Here is an 8,090-nt window from a genome sequence, read left to right on the forward strand (position 1 = left end):
AGCCCACACTGTCACTTGTAGGTAGATGGTTTGGCTGGATCTGGAACTTTGAAGGGAAAGCATTTATTTTCCAGAGCTGTTTTCTTTAATCCCTCTTGCTCTCCACATGTAGACCAGGAACCAGTTTCACAGACAACCAGGAAGAGCTGTTTCTATGAACCTGTTTGGGAAAAGGCATTACTTAATGCATTAATGGTAAACATTTTTAATGTTCAAAGGCATCTCAATGGTTCACAAGGGACAAACTCTGGTGACTCATCCCTTGTGACAGAACCCCTTCCAGAAGGGGGCCAGATGGGGGCACATCTGCTTGAGTTCACATATTACCATAGGCAAAGACCCGGTTCCTGCTCCTGTTCCAGCTCCTGCTCCACACCAGAGGGGAGTTTCACAAGCAGCCAAGCAGTGCGGTAGGTCTCCCTCCCTTGCTATCTCCTCTTTCCCTCTCAGTTTCTATCTATCTAGTAGAAGAAAGGGAAAGGAAAAAGGCCAACAGGAGTGGTGGTTTGATTGTGTAGGCACTGAGCCCTAGTGATAACCCTGGAGGTGAAAACAAAACCAAAACAAACAAAAATAAATAAATGAAACAGGCTCTTGGGTGGGGGTAGATAGCATAATGGCTATGCAAAGAGACTCTCCTGCCTGAGGCTCCAAAGTCCCAGGTTCAATCCTCCATCCACACCACCATAAGCCAGAACTGAGCAGTGTTCTGGTAAAAAACAAAGACAAAAACAGGCTTTTGACAAGATCCTCACCAGCTGGACGGACAGTTGTGTAACAGGATTCCTTCTCCTCCATTCTCCTTTATAATCCCTGAACCCCAGTGTGAGCAAGATGATATTTTTGTTTCTTTATTTATTGGATAGAGACAGAACTCAAGAGGGAAGGGGAAGATAGAGACACCTGCAGCTCTACTTTACCATCTGTGAAACTTCCTCCCTGCAGGTGGAGACTGGGGGCTTAAACCTGGGTCCTTGTATACTGTAATATGTGCATTTAACTGGGTGTGCCACTGCCCTGTCATGATGGTATATATATTTGGCCTCCAGAGTTATTGCTGGGGCTTGGTGCCTGAACTATGAATTCACTGCTCCTGGAGGCCATTTGTTCCCATTTTTGTTGCCCTTGTTATTATCATTACTACTGTTGTCATTTGTGCTGCTGTTGTTGTTGGATAGGACAGAGAGAAATAGAGAGAGGAGGGGAAGACAGAGAGGGGGAGAGAAAGACATCTGCAGACCTGCTTCACCGCTTGTGAAGCCACCCCACCCCCTGCAGGTGGGGAGCAGAGGGTTCAAACTGGGGTCCTTAGGCTGGTCCTTGTGACTAGCACTGATTATAGCGATTTCCTTACATCAACTCTTTCTAACTCCCCCCCCCAAAAAAAAAAAAATAGTACGACCTCTTGGATAACGCCTTTTTTTTTCTCTGTTCAAGGTTATGGGAGAACCAATTTATTATTATTATTATTATTTTATTGTTACCATGGTTATTGCTTGTGGGATTGGTGCCTGCATAAGAAATCCACTGCTCCTGGTAGCATTTTTTTCCTTTTTTTTTTTTTTTAACTTTGTAGAGACAGAGAGAAATTGAGAGGGGAGTAGAGAGACAGAAAGGAAGACAGAGAGAGAGAGAGACCTGCAATACTGCTTCACTGCTCTTGAAACATCTCCCCTGCAGGTAGATTCCTGGAGTTTGAACTCTGGCCCTTGTGCATGATAATGTGTGCATTCTACAGAGTGTGCCATCACCACTCAGTCATTCCAGTCATTCAACACACACATCCTCTCTCTTCTTTCTCTTTCATTTTTGTTCTTTTTCTTCTTATTTATTTATTTATTTTTTGGCTCCAGGTTTATTGCTGGGGCTCAGTGCAAGCACTATGAATCCACTGCTTCTGGAGGCCATTTGTTCCTATTTTTGTTGCCCTTATTTTTGTTATTGTTGTTATTATTGCTGTTGTTGTTGGAGAGGACAGAGAGAAATCGATAGAGGAGTGGAAGATGTGGGGGTGGGGGGAGAAAGATAAGATGCCTGCAGACCTGCTTCACTAATTATGAAGCAACCCCCGTGCAGATAGGGAGCTGGGGGCTCCAACTGGCATCCTTATGTCTGTCTTTGTGCTTCATGCCATGTGCGCTTAACCTACTGCTACTGCCTGGCTCCCCTTTTTTTTTTTTTTTTTTTTAAAACCAGAGCAAGGCTCAGTTCTGGCTTATAGTGGTGTGTGTGTGGGGCGGGGTTGAACCTGGGACCATGGATCCTCAGGCATAATTAGATAGGACACAGAGAAATTGGGGGTGGAGGAAGAAGAGTGATCCGGGAGGTGGCACAGTGAATAAAACACTGGACTCTCAAGCATGGGGTTCTGAGTTCAATCCTCAGCAGCACATGTACCAGAATGATGGCTGGTTCTTTTTCTCTCTTCTCTTTCTTATAAATAAATAAATAAATAAATAAAATCTTTTTTTTTTTTTTTTTTTTTTAATAAATAAAATCTTAAAGAGAGAGAGAGAGAGAAGATAGAGAGGGAGAAATAAGGCAGGGTAGATAGCATAATGGTTATGCAAAAAGCCTCATGCCTGAAGCACTAAAGTTCCCAGGTTCAATCCCCAGCACCACCATAAACCAGAGCTGAGCAGTGCTCTGGAAAAAAAAAAGGGGGGGGGGAGGGAGAAAGAGATACCTGTAGACCTGCTTTGTAGCTCATGAAGCCTCCCCCTTGCAGGTGGGGCTCGGATTTAACACCTTGCGCATGGCAATGTGTGCACTCAACTGGGCGTGCTGCTGCCTGGTCCCCTATGAAAGACTTATTATTACTGTTTTAACTTATTTTTTTAGAATTGAGAGAAAGGGGGAGACAGACAGGGAGACACTTGTGGAACTGCTTCATAGCTTATGAAGCTTTCCCCCTGCAGGTGGTGGCCAGGGGCTTGAATCTGGGTCCTTGTGCATTTAATACTTGCACTTAACTAGGTGTGCCACCTCCCAACCCCCAATGAAAGCCTTTTTGCATAAATATTATGCTTTCTCCTTCATCCAACTCCTGTCCCTTAGTTAATTGGCCTTCAGACAGACAAGCAATGGGAATCTTGAATCAAGACTCGCTGGTGACATTGTGTGGAGTGTGACACTGTGCCGTATATTTGCTTACATTGCTTAGCCAGGTGCCACTGGTCTCCTTCGCCTACACTGAACTTCTCTGTTCCAGACTCTTGGAAACAGAGTTGGCAGTCAGCTGAGGTAAAGAACAAACACCTCATCACAGACCCCTGCAAGCGTCAACCCGGCTTTGACCTAGCACGTTATGACTGGGCCCTCCTCAATCGCTATCGAACAGGCCATGGCCGGTGCGCTGCTATGTTCCATCACTGGGGAGCCAGAGACGACCCGAACCGCCCCTGCGGCTACAGACAGACTATGACCCACATAGTCAACGACTGCCACCTCTCCAGATTCAAAGGAGGTCTCGAAACTTTACATCAGGCTCAACCTGATGCTGTTGACTGGCTACGGAAGAAAGGCAAATGCTAGAAGAAGAAGCCAGGTGCCACTGTGCCAAGGAGCCCACTGTCATTTATTTTCTCATTCTCTTGTGGACAGGTGTCTGGGTCAGTTCCAGATGTTTGCTCCGAAGTACAGAACAGCTTTGAGTGTTCTTCAAGTTTTTGAAGCTGGTGCCAGAGTTGCACTTGATTTTCTGCATCAGGGGGGAGCTGCTGGGCCTGAGCGCAGGGAGATAAGCCCAGATTGTTTTCACTGGTGGTTAGAGTTGCACTCTGACTAGTACTGCCTCCTCTCAGCACCCGCGCTGCTGGGGGCTGTTCATTTTTGCCCTCTGACAGCATAAAATAGCATCTCATTGTGACTGTCATTTGCATGTCCCTCCTGAGCATCCCTTGGTTGTTCACTGGGTGAATGCGTTTCCTTTCCTTTTTGATGTGAAAATGCCCTCCCTGTCTTTTCTTTCTTTCTTTCTTTCTTTCTTTCTTTCTTTCTTTCTTTCTTTCTTTCTTTCTTTCTTTCTTTCTTTCTTTCTTTCTTTCGTGGTGCTGGGCGCATTCCCCCCCCCCCAAGGTTTTTCCAGAATTCTCTCCGTCTCCCTGAGGCTCAGCCTTTGCAGCTCTGCGTGGCTGCTCCACAGTCTGCTGCTTGCGTTTCACTTTCTCTAAGGCCGCTCCACTTTTTCTACACCCCACCGCCGCCGCCGCCACCTGTGCCACGGACGCCCATGGGTGTTGCTGGTGTGTGTATATGTTTTGGGGTGTAGGGGGGGCTCGTGTCCCTTAGAAAAGCATGCAGACCAGCCCCACTGCTCCTCTGGCAGCTCAGGGCTTGAAGGGACAACCACCCTCCCACCCCCCACCACCAGGCACAACTTTCCCAGTCTCCCTTTCAGATTTGGGGGATCCCCATGTCTGGCTTGGGTGGGCATGCCAAGGCAAGGAGGTCTTACTGCCATCGTGCCTCCCCCCCAACCCCAGTTATTGATCACTTCCGGCTCCTCACCTGGGAGCCGGGCCCCTCTCTGCTCCGCTGGGCAGCCACCCGGGCTGGACGCTCCCTGGGGGCGGCGGGGGGAGGGGTCTTCGGGAGGCGGGGCGGGGGGGGGGGTGGCCGGGGCGTGCTGCGGCCGGGCCTGGGGTGGGGGCGGAAGCTGCCGGGGCAGATAAGGGCAGAGGTCGGTCCTGCGGTGAGACAGTGCGGGATGCTGCCTCTTCCCCTTGCACCCCCCTCCTCGCCCCCAGCCCAACCCAGATCCGCTGGGTGACCCCCTCCCCCAACCTGGGGCTCACCACCCTGGGCTGGAGTGTGGGCTAGGGTGGGGTGTTTACGACCTGCTCCTGGTCTCTGGACCGGTGACAACTTGCTGGCTAAGTTCCAAACTTCAGTTTTCTCGGTGGGAAAATGGGGAGAAGGAGACACTTTAGACCCCACGGGGCTGGTGAGGGTGAAACAGATGCGGGGGATGGAAGTCATCTGTGGATTTGGCTGTTTATTAGTTTTGAATTAAATGTATAGTCATTTGGGCCGAGGAGATAGCATAATGGTTCTGTAAAAGACTTTTCAGCCCGAGGTTCCAAGGTCACAGGTTCAATCCCCAGCATCACCATTAGCTAGAGCTGAGCAGGGCTGTGAATTTAATTTTTTTTTAATTTAAATTTTTTAAAAGGGGGGTATTGTGGTCTGGGAGATGGCTCAGTGGATAAAGCAGTGAACTCTCAAGCATGAGGTCCTGAGTTCAAGCCCCAACAGCACATGTACCAGGGTGATATCTGGTTCTTTCCCTCTCCTCCTATCTTTCTCATTAATAAACAAAAATTTTTTTAAAAAGGGAGGGTATTTAAATAAATATATATATATGCACACACACACATATATATACATATATAGTCATTTTTAATTATCTATTAATGAGAGAAAGAGAGGGAGAGAGGACACACACGCCAAAGCATCACTGGTACATGTGATGAACCAGGGTTTAAACTCAGGATCTCATGATGCAAGTCCATCACTTTACCTGTTATGCCACCCTCTGAGCTGTTAATTTCTTTCTTTCTTTCCTTTTTTTTTTTTTTTTGCCTCCAGGGTTATCGCCGGGGTTCAGTGCTGGTACTATGAATCCACTGCTGCTTCTGGAGGCTGCTTTTTAAAAAATATTTATTTATTATCCCTTTTGTTGCCCTGTTTTATTGTTGTAGTTATTATTGTTGTTGTTATTGCTGTCATTGTTGTTGGATAGGACAGAGAAATGCAGAGAGGAGGGGAAGACAGAGAGAGGGAGAGAAAGAGAGACACCTGCATAACTGTTTCACTGCCTGTGAAGGGACTCCCCCTGCAGGTGGGGAGTTGGGGGCTCGAACCGGGATCCTTACGGCGGTCCTTGCACTTCATGCCACCTGTGCTTAACCCGCTGTGCTACCGCCGACTCCCCAGAGACTATTTTTTTCCTTTTTGTTGCTTTTGTTGTTTATCATTGTTGTTATTGCTGTCATTGCTGTTGGATAGGACAGAGAGAAATGGAGAGAGGAGGGGAAGACGGGGAGAGAAGGATAGACACCTGCAGACCTGCTTCACTGCTTATGAAGTGACCCCTCTGCAGGTGGGGAGCCGGGGCTTGAACTGGGATCCTTATGTGGGTCCCTGTTCTTTGTGCCATGTGCGCTTATCCTGCTGCGCTACCGCCCAGCCCCCAGGCTGTTAAATTTCTTTCCTTCTCCTTCTCTTCCTTTTCCTCCCTTCCGTCCTCCTCCTCCTCCTCCTCCTCCCCCTCCCCCTCCCCCTCCCCTCCCCCTCCCCTCCCCCTCCCCTCCCCCTCCCCTCCCCCTCCTCCTCCTCCTTAGAATAGACACTCTGAGCTCCTCTCAGTGCCCCTGCTATAACCCCCTTGTCTTCAAGCTTCAAGCCCAATGCTTAGGTGGGAGGTAGTGGGGTCTCCCAAGTCACAGAGCCCGGAGCACCCAGCAAGTGGGGAGCGAGAGTGGAGAATGCTTTTCTCTGTCCAACTCTGGGGACTAGGGGTCACAGATTAGGTTCTATGACTAAGATGACAAGATGTCACATACAGATTTGGCAAGGCCTCTCTTAGGGCCTCCCCTTTTTTTGGGGGGGGGTTTGAAGGGGGCATGTGGCAGGCTAGCAGAGAAGGAGCCCAACTTCAGCTTCTTGGCCTCTGGGCCTCCCTGCACACACCTCTCCCAGGAGACAGTGAGACACCGAGGTCTCAGGGGAGGGTGACCTGGGACAGCAAAAGGAGGCCTCACTGCAGCTGGTCCCAGCCTCTTGCAAGCCACCTGCAGAGACAGCGGGCATTTAAGGACTGTGACCACAGCTGGCCAGGGCAAGCCTGCCACCCATGGGTTCCCTTGTCCCTCAGGGCCTTGTCCCCTGCAGGTTGGCAGTGACAGGGACAATGCCTGGGAGAAATAAGGAAAGAGGACCCTGGAGGCAGTGCAAATACATCTAACCCACCAGAGTCCTGTGGGACTGAGGTTCAAGTCTTTTGCAAGGCTGTGGGACTTGGGACAGGCAGACTCCTTCCCCTCTGTGTTCTCATCTGTAAAGTGGACACAATAATAGCACCAACCTGTAAGAGCTTGCCTGAGGCTCAGGGAGGCCGTGCATGCGCAAAGAAGGGATGAGCCCCTGGCTCCCAGAAACAAACTTCCCTCCTGTGATGTCTCCAGGCTTGGCCAGGATCTATCCCCACCCCTCAATTTTTTATTTTTTATTTAAGAAAGGATTAATTAACAAAACCATAGGGTAGGAGGGGTACAACTCCACACAATTCCCACCACCCAATCTCCATATCCCACCCCCTCCCCCGATAGCTTTCCCATTCTCTAGCCCTCTGGGAGCATGGACCCAGGGTCGTTGTGGGTTGCAGAAGGTAGAAGGTCTGGCTTCTGTAATTGCTTCCCCGCTGAACATGGGTGTTGACTGGTCGGTCCATACTCCCAGTCTGCCTCTCTCTTTCCCTAGTAGGGTGCCCACCCCTCAATTTTTCTTTGATTTTTATATTCCTTTTTATTTGATAGAACAGAGAGAAAGTAAGCTGGTAGGGGGAGACAGAGGGAGAAAGAAAGACATCTGTAGTATTGTTTCACTGCAGGTGAGGGCCAGGGGCTTGAGCCCAGGTCTTTACTCGTGGTGACATGTGTGCTCAACCGGCTGCCACCACCTGGTCCCTTCTCTGCCTCTCTGTGCACCCCACCCCCGTCCTCATCTGCTGTCTTCCTTCTTTTCTTTCTTTCTTTTTAATATTTATTCATTCCCTTTTGTTGCCCTTGTTTTATTGTTGTAGTTATTGTTGTTGTTATTGATGTTGTCGTTGTTGGATAGAACAGAGAGAAATGGAGACAGGAGGGGAAGACAGAGAAGGGGAAAGATAAACACCTGCAGACCTGCTTCACCACCTGTGAAGCAACCCCCTTACAGGTAGGGAGCTGGGGGCTTGAACCGGGATCCTTAAGCCGGTCCTTGCACTTTGTGCCACCTGTGCTTAAGCCACTGCACTATCATCTGACTCCTCTTTCTTTTGTTAATTTTGTTTTATTTTATTTTATTTATTTTCCCTTTTATTGCCCTTG

Source organism: Erinaceus europaeus, chromosome 17, assembly GCF_950295315.1.
Source record: "Erinaceus europaeus chromosome 17, mEriEur2.1, whole genome shotgun sequence".
In the NCBI taxonomy this organism is placed as follows: domain Eukaryota; kingdom Metazoa; phylum Chordata; class Mammalia; order Eulipotyphla; family Erinaceidae; genus Erinaceus; species Erinaceus europaeus.